The following is a 24,060-nucleotide window of genomic DNA, read 5'->3' as shown; positions in this document are numbered from 1 at the left end:
TATTACTGAAGTTCAAGCAAATATGACTGAACTTCAACTATATAAAACTTCAGACAGCATGTTAGAAATTGTCCCGAAGTGGGTACACGTGCAACTCTTTTTTTTTTTTTTTAAAGGGGCACAAGTTAAATGTCAGCGGCAGCATTGGGTATCCGTAAACTTTTCCCTTTTATGCAATCGGTGATTGAGCTCTTGGGCTTATATTATTTCTTGGGGGAAATTAGCACGATTGTCCTTATTCATGGGTGGTCTTTAATTTTTGGTCCTCAAATTGCCGGTCTATAATTTTTGCCCCTCGCCTATTTGAACCCAGGCTCAGTCAAAAAGAAAAAAAATTCGCCAGACAGAGTTTCGTTGCAAAATTAGGCCTATTCGAGCAAAAGTTAAGCCTTTTGTAGAATTCTAGCAGAGTTTAATTTTTTTTTATATTTTTTTGACTTAAGGCGAAAGAGAAAAAAAATTCCTTAAGACACAGACAAACCTCTGCCTTAAGGCAGAATTTTAAGACAAATTATACCTTATAAGATAGACTTCTCGCGCAGTCTTGCCTTGCGAATTAATGTTTTTTGACTGAGTGGAGATTCGAACCCAGAACCTCAAGATATTTTTTGCCACTGTTTTAAGCAAAGAGTAAAAATTAAAGACCAACGCCTTTGAAGGACAATCCGTGCAACAAAATGATTTCTTGGGTCAGTCTATTGCAATCTTTTTGTTCTTGTCACCCAAGCTATTCCCTCCTTTCCAATTTGATTGACATTGTTTCTTTATTATTTTATTCCAAAAGAATGACACATTTTCTATAATTAGAATTTAGAAATATTTAATACTCCTATAAATTTCAAATTTTATTTAATGAAATTTTTTTATAGCCACACAAATATTATTACTAAAATCATAAGTTTTATAGATTTTTATTTCTTTCTTAAATATCGTGCGAGCCAAACTATACGCCTATACCAAACAATATGGATCGGAGAACTTACTATAACCATGTGCTTGGTTTTCTTTTTTGGTTTATAAAAAAAGACAGATCATTAATGTTACCTATTGTGAAGGTGCTTCAAATATGAGCTATTTTGTTTGACTGGTAGAAGTACAAATTTTGCATTTTGCTACAAACAAAAGCTTGGTGTTTAAGTGGCTTGGACAATGGTAGAGGAGTGGATCCATTCTCTACTTGGAACTGTGCATCGTTGATCCTCGGGGATTTTTTATTATTAAAATAGACAAAAAGAAAACCTCGAGAGGGGATTTGAGTTATCCTAAACTGAGAAGATTGTTCAATCTAATTTCTAATATTCTTTTAAATTGCTTTAAGTCGCCCCTTTCTTTTTCAGGTATAGTGGCACGTGATGGTTTAGTTGAATGTACTATTACTCAACTCATGTGTGTCATTTCTGTACTGTTTGAAGCGAAACTTGTAGTGTCCTTGGTTCTTCTTTTATTTCCACCTTTAAGTGTCGAAGTTGATGAATTTATGTTTAAAAGATGAAAGAGGAATTTTTAAACAATACATGCCGAACAAACAATTGACGTGTGGGTGTGAACTAAAAAAATTGACCTATGGAGAGAAGTGTTGTTATAAAGCGCCATGTGTGAATATTCAGAATCTAGGCATGCGTCCCTAGTACAAGAAGAAAGACTAAAGGAGCTGTTCTACTGTATAATATTTTCCAGTTCTTAAGTCTAGAATTTTGTACTCCCTCCGTTCTAAAAAAATTATCTTCCTTTCCTTTTTAGTCTGTCCCAAAAATATTGGCACCTTTCTATATTTAGAAACAATTTAACTTTATGAGATGATTTACAGCCACACAAATATGTAAGGCTTGTTTTGGACAACACATTTCAAAAGTCTTCCTTTATTTCTTAAACTTTGTGCCAAGTTAAACTAAGACAATTTTTTTGGGACGGAGGGAGTATTAGGTAGGGCTATCGAGTTGCACTTTATCCGCTTTATTAGAAGCAGTCAATTAGGTACAAAAACATTGTAAATTCAATTTCAAGTTGGAGGTCAACTTGAAGGTTGCTTGCCAGCCAGAGGTTGATTAGTGAGATAGGAATTAGAGGTTAGTTCCTTGACTGCAAGAGTTTGTAACTTGAATTTACAGAGGCTCACCGTTGTAGTGGAGTTTGGGGTAAATCATACAGAGGTGTAGGTCGTGATTTTTATCGCCTTTGTGTGTCGGGTGGTTTCCACGTAAAAATCATTGTGTTCTTTACTTACCTGCAATTTATATTCTGCAAGACGCTAGCATAGAACAGGTAGAGTAGCGTGTTCCATATGATAGGTGAAAATTGGATATGGCATAAGATTAGAAGTAGGTCGTGCAACCCAACAAGTGGTATTAGAGTAGGTTCTCTTTGAAGAGGCTAACACCTTAAGAGAAGATCATGATGAATGCTGCACCACCTATAGGACACTCTGAGGGTCTATCAACTGGAAGGCCACCGCTGTTCAATTGACAATACTATCAATAGTGGAAGACTCGCGTGGAGGATCACTTGCAAGCTGAGGATTATGAGTTATGAAACAAGGTCATCGAGGGACCTAAATATCCCACAAAGAAGGCAGAAGATAGAACAGAGGTAAAGAAAGAAAAGGTTGAATATGTTGAAAGCGACTACAAGATTCTCGAAAAGAATGCAAAGGCCAAGAACACTCTAATATGTAGTCTTGGACCTGATGAATACAACAGAATCTCAGGATGTACAATAGCCAAACAGATTCGGGATGCCTTGAAGACTGCACATGAAGGAACCAGCCAAGTAAGGAAATTTAGAAAGGCTATGCTCTCCACCAATTATGAAAATTTCAGGATGAAGCCATGAGAGACAATTGCTGATATGTTCACTAGATATACCTCCATGTTGAATGAGTTAACCTCACTTGGAAAGGTCGTCTCCACTGAAGATTCAGTAGACAAAATCTTGCAAACCCTACCAAAAGCATTCAATATAAAAGTCATTGCTATTAGGGAAGAAAAAGATATAGAGGAGATGTCTCTAGATGAACTAGTTAGAAATCTAAAGACCTATGAGATGGACATGGAGAATGCTAAAGCTGAAGAAGCAAGCTCAGGAAGGTCTTTAGCGCTCAAATCCACGAATAGAGAAGATGAAAATGACATGGCTGATTATAAGAAATTTCAGGAAATTCCTAAAAAGGGAAAATAATTGGGCAAAAATAGTACCTCTGAGAAGAGAAGGAGTTTTGATAGGGCACAGGCTAGTGGATGCTTCAAGTGCGAAAAGACTGATCATATGATTAAGGATTGTCCACAATGGGGAATAAAGTGGAAAAGAAAGAGAGTAGAAAAGGAGAAAGAGGAGACAAACAAGAGCAAGAAAACCACAAAGGCTATGATAGCAGCCTGGGGTTCTAATAAAGACTCTGAAGATAAAGCCTATCACACTGCCCTTATGGCTGATGTTCATTTAGGATCAGACACTGAGGACGACATCAAAGCAAGCACAATGCAAAATAACAATATCAAGTGAATCATATCAATCCAGTCGTGCCACACATATCACAATATCAATATCAAGTAGAGCCCTTTCCTCTATCCATGATAATACAAGATAAGTGAGAGACAGCCGTATCATAATCACAATATGGCAACTAAGTGCAAGTCCAATATCACACACATGGCCACAAGTCAATATATCACAAAGAGGAAACAAGCCCACAAATCAGTCAACAATACCAACCTAATAGTATCCATCCCAACTTCATACCCGAAGGCTTCACATGCTTTGTCCGTCAATAACTGACTTCTACATATGCTTCGCTAATTGAAGTTTAACTGAAAGGTAAGCCGTAACCTACCTCGTTGTCGAACAGGTGCCACGATCTAATCTAGTTGAGCCTTGAATTTCCTTGTAAGAGACCTCAGAACGATTAACGTCTATCAAATATGAATTCTACGTTAGAATACGAATTTAAGGATACCCATATTGCCATACTTTAATTCGAAACCCCAAAACGAACCCAAAAAGCTAACCCCAAGCCTGCAAGGGCAAAACTAGAAATTTATTTCAAAATTAGTTTACCCATAGTTTAGTTAGTCTAAATCCAGAAAATCCATTCAAAAAGCCTTCATCTTGATCCTTAAATCAATGGTTTACCGCTTTTCAACTTTTGGGTTTAAAACCCCACTCTTCCCCAACCAAACATGAATAAAAATGATAACCAACAAAAATAATCATGGGGAAACACTATAATAAAGGTTAGATACTTATTCCCTAGTTGAGACGAGAACAACGCCGCGAAAATCTCCTCAAACAGAGCTTTAGAACTCATATTATGTTCAAAATACTAAATATTTCGGACTGGTCGATTTATACGTTGTCCAGGCATTTTCCTTGTTTACGATCGCGACGCCACGTGTCACAATCACGAAGTTTTTTTTTTAAAAAAAAAAAAACAGAAAACAACAGTGAAATATTTTAGTAAAATGGTCATATCTCTCTCATATGATGGTGAAACACGACAATTCTTGTTGCTATAGTTCCCAAATTACGATACGGATCTAACGATTCAATCGAAACACAAATTAAAGGTTGTTTGCTCGATATGGTACCCTTTTTCCTTAAAACGACATTGAAATAAAAAATAAACATCATGCAACCCAAACCCATCCAAAACTCATCGAAATCCAACCAAAATTTGTGGACAAGTCCGAATCATCGTACAAACCTGATCGAACTCTCAAAACATCCAAACGGGACAGTCTTGACCCAATCTTAACCGAGGTCAACTCCAAATAATGTCAAAAGGTAGTTTCTCAACCAACCACCTAAATCACTCCCGAACCTCTCGGGACCGAACCAACAACTCGACTAAGGTATAAATTATATTACGGACCTAATGGAACTGTCAGAATTCGATTACGGGAACGTTTACCCAAAAATCAACTTTCGATCAATCGTTTTTCACTTTAAGGTTCTAAAGCTCATAAGTCATCATAAAACTCGCCAGATTAACTCGGGAACCGTGCCACCCATCCTCGCTAGTAAAAAACGTACTAATAGGGCTCGGGGAAGAGTCAACGGGTTAAATAGGTCAAAAGCACTATAACGTTTGGTTGTTACATCAGATACCAATCAAACAATTATTCGTCCTCGAATGAAGAAAGAGAGTACGAAAGCTGACGGTAACCAATGAATCTTTAATATAACAACACAGAAGCCTCCATGGCGCAAAGTACACCAAAATCACTGCCCGTTTAGCTTATCTGTCAAAACTTCTTTTAACTAAGCTAAAAGACCCAATTTCCATATTTCCATACTCGATTTTTTCTCACAAGTAATCCCCGAATAAAGAACTTCTTTTGCTGGAATTCTCTGATTCAATAAAACCATACCCCTGAGCGCAATCGATAGGCCCCACAAGCATTTCCCAAAACAACACAAACCTTTAGATATAGACACAACCACAGCCCACACTTAATCAGGAAGATATTCTGATTCTGCTAACCTTTCTTTTACCCTTCAAAAGTCGTTCTTCGCACCACGATTTCTTAGAAACACATAAACACAAGCCCGAAAACAAGACTTACTCTCGCCAGAAAATAATACTTGCTTTATCGGAGCAACTCTAATCAATTCCATCAAACTGATCTTACTCACATCCGACTTCGCTAGTTCAGAGTCTTCTTAAACCTTCAAATCACAATACAAGAAGCATCCGACTGGATATCTCGCCGAGCCAAGTCCGTAGAAAACCATCTGATCACTTTAAAGACCTCTTGTAACCATAGTACCTCCTTAAATTATTACCAAGTACTGACGTGAACCATTACATCTGTCCGAGTAGCTGCTCTATCATCAAGTCCACTCGCAAACCCTAATAAAGCTCGGTAAACCTGTCATACCTCAAATCTGAGCTAAAACTCATCAAATATGTGAAGGTGATTTGCTAGGAAACCCATAAGTCCTTTTGGGAATATACACATAGTCCATCAAGATCTAATCGAATGATCCAAACCAGAGTGAATGCACAACCCCTGAATACCACCGATAGTAACTCGAATTGACTCCAACTTTTCCAAAACAATCACATTCTTATCACATATCTGTGGCATCCAATTCTAATCTTTTTCTCGCGCATAATCAATCATGTCTGTCACCCTCGATTCCAAAAGTTGTGTCCTATCCAAGTTGTCAACTTAGTACCAAAGAACTATACTTTATGATTATAATCTTCATATTTCTCAACCTTTACCCTATATGCAAATCTGATACATCCCTGAACTTTTTGACGCAAAACCTGTAGCCTCATATATTACCCCGTTAAGCATCGAATCTTCCATTGTGAAACCTCGATATGCCCATAACAATTCTGAAAGTATCAAATCTTAAAACTACTGCTCTAAACCTCACGCAACTACTCTCAAGTCCTTAATATCCAAAAATGCTCACCCAATCTATCCAGTCAATATTACTAGCAACATAATAACACTACTACGAATACTGTCTCATCTAGAAAATATAACTCTAGCCATCACATAATAGGGATTTCCACAATTCGTTTCCCTTAAACCACACTTATTCATCCACTAATGAGTGTTACGAAATTATCCAACTGTGTACCACACAAGCCACTTCCATAAGCCTTAACATGTCGGTTAACTGAAATTTGCTTCTCACTAGTCGCTGATGATGAAACCTCACGGAACTCTGTCATATCAATTAGTCCATTTCTGTAGAATTTCTTCTTTAAGCGTACTCAACAATCACACCCAATCTGAAATGCAAGAAAACAACACCACAATCCATACTAACCCAAGTACTCCCGAAGATGTACCTCATTCTTATCGATTCTCAATCAACTATTCCTTTTCTTGACTCTTCAATTCCTTAATTTCTTTCAGTTCACATACACCGCCATCATCTGACCATTACTCGAACCCACTCAATAGTATGCCGCATACTCATAAGTCTTATAAACTAGCCGAGTCAACCCTGAATATAGTAGCATGCCACACACTCTACACCCTAGAGTTCCCTTAACTCACTCAACTCTAAAACTGATTACTTTCTAAATCCAACGTATCACATACACAGTTCTACTAATGTCCCCATGTATCTCCACCAAGGTGCCTAGCTCAAATTTCGAAATGTTCTTCACAACTGGAATTAATTCAAATCTCATTATTGATTTATCACTTCGAACATCCCAATTGTTGAACCAGAACACCTCTAACCATTCACGCGATTATCCCTTTCATTCGATCAACTCAACCAGTAGCAACACCAGTAATAGCAGGAGCTATCTGAAACTTGCATAATAGGTATAAAGCTCTCAACCTTAATCCAAAATTAGATGCAACACCCGATAGCTCCTTGAGTACTAAAACTTTGCACTTGTCCAACACTACAGTCATACTTACTAGTCACCTGCTGGCTCGTATTGGCTCATGGCATAACCAATCATACCAACTCAACACTGAACCCTTTTGTCTATTCTACCATGTATGATCGCAACATAACTCTCCAATCAACTAGCTCTTAATTCCACAATATCCTTACCATTCCTCTAAACACAAAGACCCGACGAACACACCCTTTAGTGAAGGACCAGGACCACAGCTGCCCAATATCTTAAGTTTTCACTTGTCACAAGTAACCTTGCTATCCAATCTAGAGCCAATAATCATTTCCCTGGAGGATCCTACAAACCACTAGCATATAGTCACGTCGAAGCCCAACTTAACTTTTCCCGATCGAATACGAAATCTGCTTTCGTACCAATTACAACCTTGTCCTAACAAACACGTCAGATACCAATTGTTCCCTTCATAATAGCAGAAAGAGATCTATCCAAATACTCTTCGTTACGCCTCCGTCCCATAACATAAAAATACTCTTACCAATAAACCCTAAGAAATCTTACTTCTACAGGTTTTCCACAAAAATTGCCCTTTATGTCCTTATTCTCAACTTCCCTTCTTATTACACGCGGTCACTATCCTTTTGCCAAATTTGATGGTCCTTACCAAACTTACACTAGTCCTCGCATATCGACATCTAATACACTGCCACTATTGAATCGTTGACCTGCCATTGGTACACCCGTGCCACGCGAACCACCATAATACCTTGACGATGGTGAAACCTTTCCAAAATCAATCACATCTCGAACAAATCATTCTTGTTAAGCCATAAATGCACTTTTGCGACTTCCGAGCAACCCAACACTGAAAACATGGAGATCATTTGACCCTCTGTACCATCTCTCCCATTTCTCAAGAAAACCCCTACAATAAACTAGTCTTAACCACGATCCCACACAACTGAATCCTCAAGCCATAGCTAGAAACTGAACTTGGTCACGCATCCGAATAGGATGACACATCTCGTACCATATCGTAACACTTTAAAAAACAAACTGTTCGCATAAGAATTTAAGGACGAATGCCCACCTTCCATGGGTGATTAAGACAGAAAATTCAGATACCAATTGGAATCGACTAGATACCAATTCAAATGAAGTAGCACGGAAGGAATGGAAGAAATGGAAGTTTCTTAAATGCCCTATAGCCTCTCGCAGATAAGTACGGAGCTTATCGTACCAATCCGCAAGACTCTACTAGACATGCTCTTGTACTTATAGACCGGATAACCTAGGGCTCTAATACCAACTTGTCACGATCCAAATTACTGATCGTGCGGGCACCTAACCTTTTCCCACCTGGTAGGTGAACCCGTCCCTTAAAGGTTCATCCAACAACTTAAATAATAAATAAGGGCAATAGAAGTCCAAAATCATAGATAAATAGAAATGCAAAAAATACAACAACTACCCAATGAATCTGGTCTGAATAGTACAAGAGCTTGTAAGAATACAACTTGAATAAAAGTTACAGCCACAACCTAAATACAACTTCTGTTTAGAATAAGAATTAAACCAAACAGTCTAAATGAACTTTGTGAGATCCTTGAAGGCTAACTAAATCTCGCTCATATACCTAGAACAACTCTATATCCCGAAAAGTGTGTAGCAAGAGTAGTATCAGTACAACACTTATATTGGTAGACATCATAGGCCGACAACAATTAGCTAACATATATAAAATAAAGAAATCAACAAATAGGCAAGTAAACATTCAAATATGGTTACTAAGTAAATACAAGTCATCTCACGGTAATAGAAACCACAATAGATCTCTGTAACCTCACGTCATAGCCTAGGAGAAAGTCTCTTATCCTCGCGTCCATCAATCCCCAAGTATGTATTAATCAGGCACACGACAACTCAAGTCAATATCAACCAAGGAATCAATGTTGAAACGTACCATGCAATACAATAAATATAGCAACCAGAATCAGAGATGTGATTGGATGTAATATAAATGCACGTGTGATGCAATGCAATGCACTGGCCAACTGTCTCATATCGTACACACATGCTATGGACCGAATAGCTCCACGTCTGGATAGTCATGACCCAGGGGGACCTACGAAGTCCATATACCCCTCTCACGATCCTGGCAAAGACCTCGGGCATTGGACACTCTCATGATCCCGACAATGACCTCGGGCATCAGACACTCATCTCTCTTTTACGCTCTCCGGGAAAGACCTCAGAGGCTATATTCTCTCACTAATCATCATTTCCAATCACAGTTCATGACAAATCATCATATGAAATAAGAATGTATGCCATGCATAATATCAACAGCAATAGTAAATCATATCAAGGATCCCATCCTTACTTGTCATAAAGTATACTTCACAATTTCAAGCCACTTTCATTAGCCTTCCCTTTTCGATGATAAGTGAGATATCAACAGAGAGATGAATGCAAATACAAGTCACAAAGATAGCAAATATAACGACAAGCCCACATAACACCTTATTGAACCAACCTAATTGGATTTCACCTCCACAACACTAGCCATTCCGCACACAGCCCAGAGATGGCTACTATATCAATTAAGTCCAAAGAATCACGGATGTTTCTTTCTCACTTATCATTATCAGCACCAAACATAGGTAATATCAATGTATCATGTAAATGAGGATGAATGCAATGCAAAATAACAATATCAAGTGAATCATATCAATCCAGCCGTGCCACACATATCACAATATCAATATCAAGTCAAGCCCTTTCCTCTATCCATCATAATGTCAAGATAAGTGAGCGACAACCGTATCATAATCACAATATGCAAACTAAGTGCAAGTTTAATATCACACACATGGCCACAAGCCAATAAATCACAAAATGGCAACAAGCTAACAAATCAATCAACAATACCAACCTATGAATATCCATTCCAACTTCATACCCGAAGACTTAACATGATTTTTCCATCAATAACTAACTTCTACATATGCTTCACCTAACTAAAGTCTAACCGAAAGGTAAGCCGTAACATACCTCGATGCCGAACAGGTGCCACGAACTAATCCAGTTGAGCCTTGTCTTTCCTTTTCGGAGAGACTCAGAACGATTAACATCTGTCAAATATAATTTTCTATGTTAGAATACGAATCTAATCATACCCATATTGCCATACTTTAATTCGAAATTCCAAAACGAACCCAAAAAGGTAACCCCGATCCTATAATGGCAAAACTAGAAATTTATTTCAAAATTAGTTTACCCATAGTTTAGTTAGTCAAAATGTAGAAAACCCATTCAAAAAGCCTTCATCTTGATCCTTAAATCAATGGTTTACCGCTTTTCAACTTTTGAATTTAAAACCTCACTTTTCCCCAACCAAACACGGATAAAAATGATAACAATGAAAATAATCAGGGGAAATACCAAAATAAAGGTTATATACTTACCCTTTAGTTGAGACGACAACAACGCCGCAAAATTCACCTCAAACGAAGCTTTAAAACTCAAATCATGCTCAAAATACTAAATATTTCAGACTTGTCGATTTATACATATTGCTTGTTTACAATCGCGTTTTTTTAAACCAGAAAACCTGCAGTGAAATATTTTAGTAAAATGGTCATATCTCTTTTATACGATGGCGAACGCGATGATTCTTGTTGCTGTAGTTTCGAAATTACGATACGGATCTAACGGTTCAGTCGAAACACAAATCAAAGGTCGTTTGCTCAATATGGCACCTTTTTTGCTCAAAACTATGTCGAAACAAAAAACAAACATCATACAAACCAAACCCATCCAAAACTTATCAGAATCCAACCAAAAATTGTTGACAAGTCCAAAATCATCATACGAACCTAATCAAACTTCAAAACATCCAAATGGGACTGTCGTGACCTAATGTTGACCGAGGTCAACTCCAAATCATGTCAAAATTTAGTTTCTCAACCAACCACCTAAATCACTCGCAAACGTCTCGGGACCGAACCAACGACTCGACTAAGTCATAAATCAAATTTCGGACCTAATGGAATTGTAGGATTTCAATTACGGGTACGTTTACCCAAAAGTCAACTTTCGATCAACCGTTTTTCACTTTAAGGTTCTAATTCTCATAAGTCACCATAAAACTCATCCGATTACCTCGAGAACCGTGTCACCCATTCCCGCTGGTCAAAATTGTACTAATAGGGCTTGGGAAAGGGTCAACGGGGTAAATGGGTCAAAAGCACTATAACGACCAGTTGGTCATCACAAGAATGATTTTTGGTGATGCAAGTTTGTGTTTAACACGCCAAAATTTTGAGAATTTTGGTACAATTTTGAAATCCTTATGATGTGGGATTTGGTGGTGGGTAATTGAATAATTCAAAAGCTTGATCGTTGTTTGACATCATAAAATGCTTACCACTGTGTAATATATTAGTATTGCTTGAGATTTGATAAAAACTTAAAGAGTAGTGGGGGTGGATCTCCCATGGTGGTTAAGGTTTGAATACTTCGAATTTTGGGGTGTTTGTTGCTTAAATCCATGTCTTATGAAGTATAAAGGCCATACATGTTTTAATACTACACGATCTAAGGTTGAAACACTGATTTTGGGTCAAAATTTTGGAAACTTTCTGGGTTGGTTTGAGGTTGAAGACGGGTCAGCCCCAGCGGAACACGTTCTGCAGGCACAACCCTACCTCAGAGTTTAACCATTAGCAGGGGCGAAGGCTTGCACAAATGGACAGTCAGCCTACGGACACTCTTCGTGAAACAGGCCTGTTTCGGTGATACTTCCCCCGCCGAGGCGAGACCAGCATAACTTTTGGTGAAACCAGTAGCTTCGCACTGGTCGGGTTGGGACAATTTTTGCTGGTGCCTTTGGCTTGATTTCCATATATTTAAATGCTGGACCTGGCGTAATTGCCAAAGCTTACTTTAATTGATTGATGCAGGTACAAATTTAAAATTATGTCTCAAAATGAGAGAGGAAGTGTTGATCCTAGTCAAGGGAGAGTCAGAGGGGGCAGTGGCAAAGATTATAACACCCACCGTTTCATGTCTATGGGCTGCGAGCGGTGTTATTTCAAGGATAAAGAAGAGAAAGGGCTCCTGCTAGAAAGGGGACTCAATATGAAAAAGTTAAAGCAGCGTGACCCTGAGTTCTTTGAGCGACTACATAGGATTGGCTGGAGTTGTTTTATCAGTGAACCCTGCCAAGCTAATGAGGGATGGGTAAGAAAATTTATGCGAACCTTAAGAAGGTGCAGTTGACCGATCCGGACCTAGAAATTAAGATTGGGGGCACAATTGTAAAGATTGGTGCTAAGGTGATAAATTCCTTCTAGGAACTGACTGGCCATCTTGTGAGTGTTATGCAAGAGAAAAACTATTGTGGTAATGGGGTTGGATAGTCTCAAATTTGGTCGCGGAAGAAGAAAGAGGGAAAGTCGACTGGATCAACAAGAAGAAGGGGATCAAGAATAACCACTTTATCGCTGAGGCCAAGAGGTGGCAGAACATCATCACTCATCGAGTATGTCCTTTGAGTAACAACACTGATGTCACCTATGTTCATGCTCTTTTGATTATTTGCATCTTAGACGACGTTCCAGTGAATGTGGGTTATTATGTAGTCCGGGAGTGGAGGGAGTATGTGAAAAAGTCGGGCTTGAGACTGATGTTTCCCTCTCTTATCACCACTTTATGCAAGAAGGCAAAGGTTCCTTTGAGACATTCTGATGATTGGGTCGATGCTGACGTTTCCTTTAACCCTTTGAGAGTGAAACGATGGGGTAGCTCTATTCAGAGTAAGAAGAAAAAAATTGAGGTGAGCATTGGAGAGAATGAGGTTGATATTGCACCCTCGCAGCCACAGGGGCCTTTTGAGCTGCTGAGCTTTCAAATGGAGGAGATGAAGGGGCTGATTTTCGAGCTTCCTAGGCCTTCCACAGAGGTTGGTACATCAGGTGCTGGTGGTGCTGCTAGCTACTTTACTCGGGAGGAGATAAAGGAGTACCTGAAGGCGCATAAGGAGCTGAAGACTTCGGTTAGCACTCCCGAGACGGCCTACACCTCCATGGTGAAGGCTCACGGGAAGCTGCACCAGGACTTTGACGCGGAGAAGAAGAAGAGTAAATCAAGGGGTAAGCTGGTGATAAAGATGTGGAGAGGTTTCAAGGGGATGTTCAAGATGATGCACCCGATGTCAGAGCTTCAGATCGAGGACAAGGACGACGATGAGCAATACTCTTTTCTGTCTGAGCTCCAGGGTGGTGGTGATGATGTCAACAGCTCGGTTGAGGAGGATAAGGAGGCATCCAACATGAGGCAGCAGTAGTGGTTCCCTTTTAGCTTATGGTTTAGCCCTAGTTGGGCCTTCATTCAGACATTGCTTTGGTTCTATTTATCGGATGTTTTGAACAATTTGGATCCTTTGTTTTTCTATCTTTGGTTGGTATACTATTCGGATCATTGCTATACTTAAATGATGGAATTGTGCCCTTGCCAGGCTTTGGCTTATATGCTGAATTTCTGGTTTGAATGCACGGTTTTTTCGAATTTTTGATGTTGGATAGGTTTTTAGAACTCTGGACAGAACCTTACTGGTTATGTCCAGTGGTTTCGCTGGCGCGGATAAGGTATATGCTAGGGCGACACCGCTTCAACATGTAGCTTTTCGCGGGAGCGGACAGGAAGAATCATCGAAAATCCGCTTCTGCGGATGATATTCCGTAATGGCCACGCCACTTCTACGGACTACGTTCCGCAGGGGCGGTACTGGCATGAAAAATTGGCTCTGTATCGGTGGCTCCCCCTTCGCAGGCGCGGTACCGCCGACCTTACTCGCTTCAGCGAGACAACTGAAACTAGAGCGAAATTTTTTTGCAACTCTTAAGAACTTATACGACACTCGGAACTCATCTAATGGCTCTTCGTACAAGAACCAGATACGCGCAACAACACAATCACACTAACACTAGATACCAATTGAAATCAACGAGATACCAATTGGATACATCTAGATACCAATTTGACCGAAGTAGCACAATAAGAGTGAAAGAAGGGAAGTTTACTAAATGCCCTATAGCCTCTCATAGACAGGTACAGACGTCTACATAAGACCCTACTAGATACTACTCTTGTATTCGCGAGATCGGTAACCTGAAGCTCCGTTACCAACTTGTCACGACCCAAATCGCGGATCTTGCGGGCCCCTACCCAATCCCACCTAGTAGGCGAACCCTTCCCCAAAAAATATAACTCAAAATATACCAAATTAAGAAGAATGTATGCTAGATATTGTCCAAAAATCATTTTTGAAGAATAAGATAATAAGAGTTACTTTATCAATAACAGTTTCCCAAAATCGGGTCTAGACTCGTATAAGAGCTTCTAGGATTTACAACATAAATAGAATTACAATACCAACGAAATACAACCTCTGTTCTAGAATGAAATTTAACAGAAGCTTTGGAGTGGACACCGAGAGATCTTCGGAAGCTAATGAAATCTCTAACATAACTTGTAACAACTCTACACCCCAAATACGATGTATCAAGAGTAGTATCAGTACAACACACGTACTGGTAAGTATCATAGGCTGACAATGATTAGGAAAACATATAAACAAATAGAGATCAACAAATAAGAATGATAGGTAATCAACCTTGGATACTAGACATAATCAGATAGTAGTCCATAACAAAAAGTTATAAACTTAGCAACGGTCTCAGATCTTGGACCTAGATATAACCTTCTAATCCTCTATGCTTTAGTTTTCGAAATACATACTCATGCACACGTAACCTATCTTAACTCATCAAATGGAATATTCTTACTGTGTTCTGTTCACATTCTAAGTCATACCTCTAACCCTTACTACATGTCTTTATTTTCAAGAACTTTACCACGTAACTGGACAATCTTTTGATGAGCAATTCACAACCAAGGAGCAGACAATAAAAAAGTCACCGAATGTAAATGCAATCCACATGCATGGGAATGCATGCAATGCAATAGCCAAATCACCGGTCGTATACACATGCTGTGGACGGATATCCTCCACGTCTTGATAGTCATGACCCATAGGGCACCAGCGAAGTCCATGTACTAGTCACTCCACACGCAGCCCAGAGATGACTTCCACAACACTAGCCACTCCACACATAGCAAAGAGGTGGCTTCCATATCACTAGCCATTTCGCACGCAGCCTAGAGATGGCTACTATATCAAATCTATCCATAATCTCGGATGTTCCCTTCTCACTTATCATCATCAATACCAATCATAGTTCATATCAATGTGTCATGCAAAATGAGTATGAATGCAATGCATAATATCAATCTCAAATGTAATCATGTAGAATCTCAATCTTGTCTCTGTATGAGCACATATCACAATATCAATAACGAATCAAGTTCTTTCCTTTATCAATGATGATGTCAAGATATGTGATAAACGAACGTATCACAATCACAACAAATGAGACAACAAGCCCACAAGTCAACAACAATACCAACCTAAGAATATCCATCCCAATTTCATACCCGAAAGCTTAACATGCTTTCTCCGTCAATAACTAACTCTACATGTACTTTGCTAACTGGGGTTTAACCAAAACGGTAAATGGGCAACAAGCACAACCAATAAGGCATGGCGTGAGCTCAATGAAGCTAACAATCCCCTAGTTCACACGGTCAAACAAATGCATCAAGTTCAATATCGTAAATGGTGACAAGCCACACATAACAGTACCAACCTAAAAATATCCATCCCAACACCATGTTTGAAGACCTAGGCATGCTTTCTTCATAAATCTCTACCATTCACATAAAATCCAATTTGGAGTCTAACTCAAGTAAGTCGTAATCTACCTCGAGGTCGGGCAGGTGCCGCGAACGTCCATAATGAACTTCCCCTTTCATTTCTGGAGAGGAATGCCTAGACGGGAGGGGTCTAGGAAATGCAAGTAATTCGAGTAAGCAAGAGTGAAGAACATATGATTGGTACAACCCAAGAAGGAATCTAGAATACTAAGATATGACCCCGGGCCCATGAGGGTAAAATCAAAACTTCTTTTTAAACAAGTTTTCTAAGTCTCCATTGATTAATAACCTAATTTCCTTAGTCATCTAAACCCAAACAAGCCATCAATTTCTTTTATCTTTGAAATCCCTAATTTCAAGAAAACCCAAGAACTTACCCATTTGCAAAACCATTGTAGAAAGTAGGAACTTTGTGTTGTAATAACAAGCCTAAACTAGAAGCTACGATATCCTTCCAGCTGATCCATGATTTTAATTTAAGAAGCCATTTTACCCATCTAGGATTTTACAAGTCAAGAAACTTCCCAAATTATTAAACCCTAGCATGAAATCCTTAATAAGTAAAAGAGGAGACTAAAGAGAGATAAACTATTAAGGTTTGAATCACCCTTTCCAAGTCCATAAAGAAATCTCCGCTGAAAATGCTCGGCAAACTAGCTTGGAATAAATGTTGGGTGAAAAATGGAGTCCAATCCCGAAATGAGAAATTAAATACTAGATCTTCCCAGCGATTCCCGATGAGGCGATACTAGGTCCGCTGGGACGGTCATGCTCTGGTGGAAGAACTATCCGTGGAGGCGGACTTACTTAACTCAACCTCTTTCTGCTGAGGCGGAAGAGATAGCGTCGGGGTGAAGTCACAAGCGCGGCCCACCTATCGCTGTGGCAAAGGAACTGAATCGAGACATCCTTGATAGATTTAAATCTCTTTCCAACTCGACTAAAGGCAACCTTAACAGAAAATCCCACGCGTATAACTATCGGTGCGAGCCCGAACAAGGATTGTTTTGGGCGAAGATTGAGGAAAGTTGGTAATGACCTGTTATCAGGTTGCATGCCATAACGGTACATGGATACCATGGGTTCTCTGCGGGTCATGACTGCCGCGATGTCGAGGTTCCATCCGGAGAATGTTTGTACAGAGTGAGTATTGGCCATTGCATTGCATGGCATCCATCTCATTGCATTGCATATATTATCATCCATTCTCTATTGTTTTGATTGTCTTGGATTTTTCTTGAGAGCTATCGAGACTTGACAGACTTGTGTTTTAGGAGCTTCAGCTTAGGCTATGATTCTATTGTGTGATATTCTATAACTTTGAGTGGTTATTATGTGTCTATTTGTTTAACTTGTTCATTCTGTGCCTTATATGTGTATACTAATTTTAGTCATCCGATGATGCTTACCGGTACGTATGTGTACTGATACTACTCTTGTTGCACTTTTTTTTAGTGTAGAGTTTGAGGCAGGACCTTCATTACGACCCCGTTTCTAGCCTTGAGGCTATCTTGCTGAGATTCCGAGGGTGAGCCACCTGCCAGCCTGTAGCCCTGGATTCTTATCTTTTATTGTCTACTATTCTATCCACTAGACAGTGTTTCTTTATGTTTTAGACTGATGTACTATTCCTCGACTTGATTTTGGATTAGTTGTTCTTGTACTAGTGACTTCATGTCCTTGGGGTTGTATTTGACTTATTATTCTGCATATTCTGCATTTATGATATGATTAAGACTTATTAATATTTGTTCATATAATTTATGTTGATTCTTAAATTGATTAAGTAATTTGATTAAAGGGAAGGTTCACCTACCAGGGGGGCTATTGTGGGTGCTATCATGATAGCGTAGTTGAGTCGTCACAAGTTGGTATCAGAGCCCTAGGTTCATTGATCTCACCAGTACAATAGCATGTCTATTAGAGTCTTGCGGATTGGTATGGAGACGTCTGTACTTATCTTCGAGAGGCTATGGGACACTAGGAAAACTCTATTCTTTCCTTCCTTTTATGCTACTTGATTCTAATTGGTATCTAGTTGGTTCAAATTGGTATCTGATTTCTCCTTCTATTCTCTCATATATGGTAAGGACTCGTGCTAGATCGGCAGTTGATAAGGCACCAGTGCCGGCCGCTGGGGCGGTGGCACGTAGTAGGGGCCAGGATAGAGGTTGTGCACGTGGCAGAGGGACATCACCGGCTAAGGGCAGGGCACCCGTGGCTGGTTAGGTCCGCGCTAGATATGTCTCTCCCGAGCTACCGACCGGTCATTATGAGGAGGAGGAGTTGGGACCAGCACCAGCTCAGCCTGATATTATTGCTACTTCAGTGTTGTCCGATGCTTTGGCCCATGTGTTGAACCTGCTTGAGGAGTTGACTCGGGCGGGTGAGTTACCGGTTACACCGAATGGTCAGGGAATAAGATTGGCTGAGCAGATTCCCGAGAGGTTCCAAGGTCCAGGGGCATATCCTGCTGCGGCTGTGGCTTCATGTATGGATGAAATTTGGAGACCAGACCTTTTTCCTAGGCCCATTGCAGGCCCGATGATGACCGGTAAGGAGCATGACTTATTTTTTAGGTTCACCAAGATGAAGCCTCCCGTCTTCTATGGCACCCAGCAGGAGGATGCCTATGAGTTTATCATCGACTGTCATGAGAGGCTCTACAAAATAGGGGCGGTAGAGAGCCACGGGGTTGAGTTTGTGACCTTTCAATTATTGGGTGATGCCAAACTTTGGTGGAGAGCGTATGTTGAGTGCAGAACAGCTGGGTTGCCTCTATTGACAAGGACTCAATTTTATCAGATTTTTTTGGAGAAGTATGTCCTGCGTACTTTGAGAGATATGAGATGTGATGAGTTCAGTCACATTGAGTAGAGAGGGTCATCGATTTCTGAGTATGAGGCTTGTTTTCACTCTTTGTCCATATATGTGCTTCAGTTGCTACCCACAGAGGCGGAGAGAGTAAGGATATCAGGATACATTGCCCCAAGTTTAGACAGAGTGGTCAGAGTACTCAGTATCAGACCCCCAGGGCTCCAGCTTCCTCTGCTAGAGGGGTGGATTGTTACACCCCAGAAAATTTCGCGTTACTAAGGCTCCAGACGGCTTAATGTGAGCTCAAGGAGGAGCAAATATTACAAGTATAAAGGATTAAATTCTACTGTATTAGCATGAGGATAGCATGAGTATGATATTTGGAATTCCTACAATATGATTGGAATGATACGTTAAAAGATATATAGCCCTTGTAACCGTAAGCTAAGGTGGGGCTCACATGATGGGGTTTTTATAAAGGACATATGACAAGTTATATGGACAATATATGTGAAGTTAAACACAACTCAAGAAGAAACACAACTCAAGAAGGACCCTTGAGCCAAATCCAAGTGTAAACCCTCTAAAAAGATGTTTTTAAGTTACGTTTTCAGGTGATCTGACTTCGGGAGGCCATATCCCCATCATTATTTGGGAATTTTGGAAAACTACAAATATAAAGGTTGTAGATAATTGAATTATCTTTCTAACCATAGGTCGTGGGAATTTATTCGACATCGTAATCAAGAGATATGACTATTTTACTGAACAAAGGCGCTGGCCGTGAGTAGAGAGCCTGATTCGTGGTGGACGTGGCAGGACCACTCCACCGCCCTTGGTCACTATAAATAGACTACAAACATGTCATAAACAGCATGATAATATGATATAAGGTTCAACAATCTTATGGAAGGTTAGAGAGAGAGAGAGAGAGAGAGAGAGAGAGAGAGAGAGAGGGAGGAGAGGTTAGAGAGAGAAAGTGAGGGTTTGATCAAGTTTGAGGCCCTAAATCCCGAGGCTCGTGAAGAGTGAAGTGAAGAACAAGTTTTTGTCGTCATTTTGAACCAAAAATTGGCTTTGGATGGTGTTGATTTCGTGGTTATGGACTACATAAGGTATGTTTAAGTTGTCTATGATGTTATTTACATGTTTATTGATAGATTTGGCGGATTGGAATCTTAGAAATGTTGATGTAATTGTTGTATATGTTGTATTAAGGCGTTGGGGCTTAGGTGTTGATTTGGATGGATTCTTTGGTGGATTTAGTTAGATTATTCTGGATAATTGTTGGGTATTGTTGTTAATGTTGATATTGATGGTTTGTTAGCTGAATTGAGGTATTGGGATTGTTCAGAATAGAAAGGAAATGTTGTCTAAATGTCGATAAAATATCAATTAGTTAAGAACTAAGTTATAAAGTATGGTATGAATTGATAGTCCGTATATTTGGTATTGATAACAGATTGATGATGTTCGAGGCTCGAATAATGGTTAGCTGGAAAGCGACAAAGGTATGTACGGCAAACCTTTCTTCCTTTGGCATGATTCTTGTTGTTATTCATTCTATATATACTCCATATGATTCCATTCTTAGATGAGTAAGGTCTAAATGTTTCTTGTGATGGCTTATTGATATTGTACTTTTATTCTGTTCCGAAGGGAACACCCATAAGTGCCAAGTTGAGTTGTGTATATGGTTTTACTAATGATTTCGAGGAAATGAGTTTTATACTAAAGGAAACATAAAGTTTGATTTTCAAAACCACTCCGAAGGGGGTGCGAGATTTTACTACTTCATTTCATTTACGATTTCTGTTTACATTCCATAGTATCATTTGTATTGATATGATCATTTATTATTTGGGTAGGGCAATAAGATGAAATTGAGTACAATATAAGTAGTAAGAATTTCATAACAATTCTAACCTCAAACCTCGAAGTATATCCTCATAATTCTAGTGAGATACAAATTTGATAACTTCTTATGAAAGACTAAGGCTAATAACTGGATTGTGATGGATTGATTAGTGACTTATGATATGAATTAAAATTGATATTTGTGGATTGAGTTTATGTTGATATGATGGTGGTATTAAGCCGGAAGCGGCTGCCCGAAGGGGCCATCATTATTATGCTAGAAGCGGCCGTCCGAAGGGACTATTGTGATACTAGCCGGAAGAGGATGTCCGAAGGGACCATTCTGATAACATGTTGGAAGCGACATGTGTGTTGGATTGCATTATTTACTTAAAGATTATTTTGAGACTTCGTGTGCTAATTTATATTTCTTCCAGCGAAGGCTGCAAGTATTGAGGTAGATTGTGATTTTTTCTCTCCTAAGTCAAACTATGATTATGATTTGTCACCACCTTACATACTCAGTAAATTGTCCGTACTGACGTCCTTTTGTCTGGGGACGCTGCGTTCATGCCCGTAGCCCCAAATTGTTTGACAGGTTAAGTGTATAGCTAGGGTGCTGGGACGTCAGCTAGGATTGGCATGTTCCACCTCATTATGGAGCTGTGCTGAGTCATGTATAGATATGTATGATTATGAGTATGTCAGGGCCCTGTCCTGACTCATAATGTTCAGTTTACTTCTTAGAGACTTCTGCAGACAGTGTCCTGTGGTATGTTTGTCGGGATGTTGAAAAAGTGATGTTAGTTGAGTCATTTGTGGATTTTAAAAGAGTATGTATTTTAGATGGTTTCAATTGGTTTAAAGTACTTATTTGATTGAAAGTTTTCATAATCATTATAAAGATAATGATTTCTATTTGGAAAAGTTTTATGTTCTTAAAAGTTTTTTAAATGACAGGTTTTGATAGAGCGAATGTCTAAGGGTTCGCTCGACTCTGATGAGAGGCGGGTGCCCGTCATGCCCTACCATTGTTAGGGTGTGACATAGATCTTATGGAAGAGACGATGCACAGCCTGGGAGGGGTGGCCACATATCTTGTAGAGGTGGCACCCAGCCTAGTAGAGATGGATCTCAGTCCGGCAGAGGTGGACATTAGCCCTGTAGAGGCGGAGTACAGTCAGTTCAGGGTGGTCGTGGAGGTTTGCAAGCGGATGGCGGACGACGGATGGGTTCATGGTTACGCTTTCCCTGACAGGCCAGAGGCCAAGGCTTCCGATGCTGTCATCACAGGTAATATCTCATTCAGTCACCGGGCGACTTTAGTGTTATTCGATCCGGGTTCTACTTTCTCTTATGTGTCTACATATTTCTCTATGGGTTTGGATATGGTTTATGATCTACTTGACGTGCCTATTCATGTATCTACTCCGATCGGAGATTCTGTTGTGGTAGATCGACTCTATCGGTCTTGTACAATTACGTTTATGGGTTATGGCACGTGGGTGTTGACACCTAATTTTTGACCTCTTGTAATTTATTTTAATTACTCATAATCCTTGGACAATAGATAAAGTGAATCGGGCATTTTAAAGGGTCAAAATGATTTTTATAAAATTTGTTAGGCCAATACCCTGCTCTTTTTAAATCAATAAAATAATTACAAGTTATTTAGGAATTAATTGATGCATTTTATAGCATTTATATTTGTTAGAATTAACCAAAGAAAAAAAATCGGATAATTATTTATCTAATTGTTTAAGTTGTCAAAGAGTCAAAGTTAGCAAATGATTTATTCCCTTTAATCCAAGGAATTTGAGTAATTAAAAGAGTTGACTATTTTACCCCTTCATCTTTAATTTTGTGTAAGTGCATAATTTGTTAAAATTAATCATAATTGCCTATAATGTTTAATTAGGCTAGTTAATCAATTAGAGGAGCATTATTGCAAAATTGGTTTTTAATCATTTAATTATTTACATTATGGCCACAATGGAATTAGCCAATTCATGGTTAAGGCAATAGGGGTCATTTTTGCAAAATTAGCCATCTAGTGGTTTTAATTAAGATGACCAAATCCATTGGCTCAAATTAATTAAGGCCATTCGTGTAATTTAACTTTGATGAGTTAATTATGCCAAATAGGGCCATAATTGAAAACAATCAAAGTGGATTTTAATCAATTAAGGTTGTATTTGCAAATTCGGTCTAGTTACATCATTGGTTGTCTTTTTAAATTAATTAAAAATGCTAATCATGTCCTAGTTAATATAATATGATCAATAATCGATACCTTAGCATTTCCATTTTTCATTTAGTCTAACCATTTTACCCCTTATGCACGTATATACATCTAATATACGCGAATATACATATATGATATACGTACATAGGGGCACCCCTCTTTCTTTTTAAATCAAAGACCAGGCCCAGTCTGCTTAACGAACCAGACCCGGCCCAAGTCAAGTTTAAAGAGCGGCAAAACCCCTACTCCTCAGATTTCTTCATAACAAACGCCACCTTATACTCCCTCTCTCTCATCCCTTTCCCCTTTCCCCTAAAAACCTAAGGCGCCACTTCTTCGTTTTCCCTCTCTCATGCCAGATATGGCAAAGACGCAGAACTCTCAGACTTTTGACAGTCTTTGCATAACCCAAAGAGTGAAAAAATTAATGTTTCAACATGATTTCACTCAAATTCGTCCCAAACGAAATCGCTCCTTTTACTCTTTTCTTTAGATTTCGAGTCAAACCTGCGATTTTATGTTTTTTGAATGTTTTATTGTTTTATTATTTTCATGATTTCTTATTGGCCCTTGGATGTTGACTCAGATCGACCCAAAATGGGAGAAATCTGGCCGTATATGTTGTTTTACTTTGAATCTCAGTCGTTAATGTCGTAAAGTGAACGTTTTTGTCCTAGAAATCCATTTGTACCACATTGTTAGTTTTTTTTCCATAGTTTTGCGGTTCTATAAATAGAACCCCATCCCTCACCATTTGGAGAAAGTTTTCGACCGCCTAAAAAGCTAGAATTTTAAGTCGGACTTGAAATTTAAGTTCAATAGTATAATTTTAGACTTAAACTTTATTTTAAGAGTTGAGTCTCTTAGTTTCTAAATTTTATTTACTCTATCTCTGCTGCTGAATTTGGGATCGGAAGCATCAAAGGCTCCAAATTCGATTCTTGACACGGTTGCACACAAAAAGGTAACA

The 24,060-nt window shown here is 39.1% G+C and overlaps 1 pseudogene; it reads left to right on the top strand.

Annotated features, from left to right (window-relative positions):
• LOC132637767 (tropinone reductase 1-like) overlaps positions 1-3,174 on the top strand; it is a 29,569-nt pseudogene extending 26,395 nt beyond the window's left edge.
• The last annotated feature ends 20,886 nt before the right edge of the window (positions 3,175-24,060 follow it).

Source organism: Lycium barbarum, chromosome 4, assembly GCF_019175385.1.
Source record: "Lycium barbarum isolate Lr01 chromosome 4, ASM1917538v2, whole genome shotgun sequence".
Taxonomy (NCBI): Eukaryota; Viridiplantae; Streptophyta; class Magnoliopsida; order Solanales; family Solanaceae; genus Lycium; species Lycium barbarum.
Note: the sequence above shows the minus strand (reverse complement) of the source record. Positions and strands in the feature narration are given on the sequence as shown.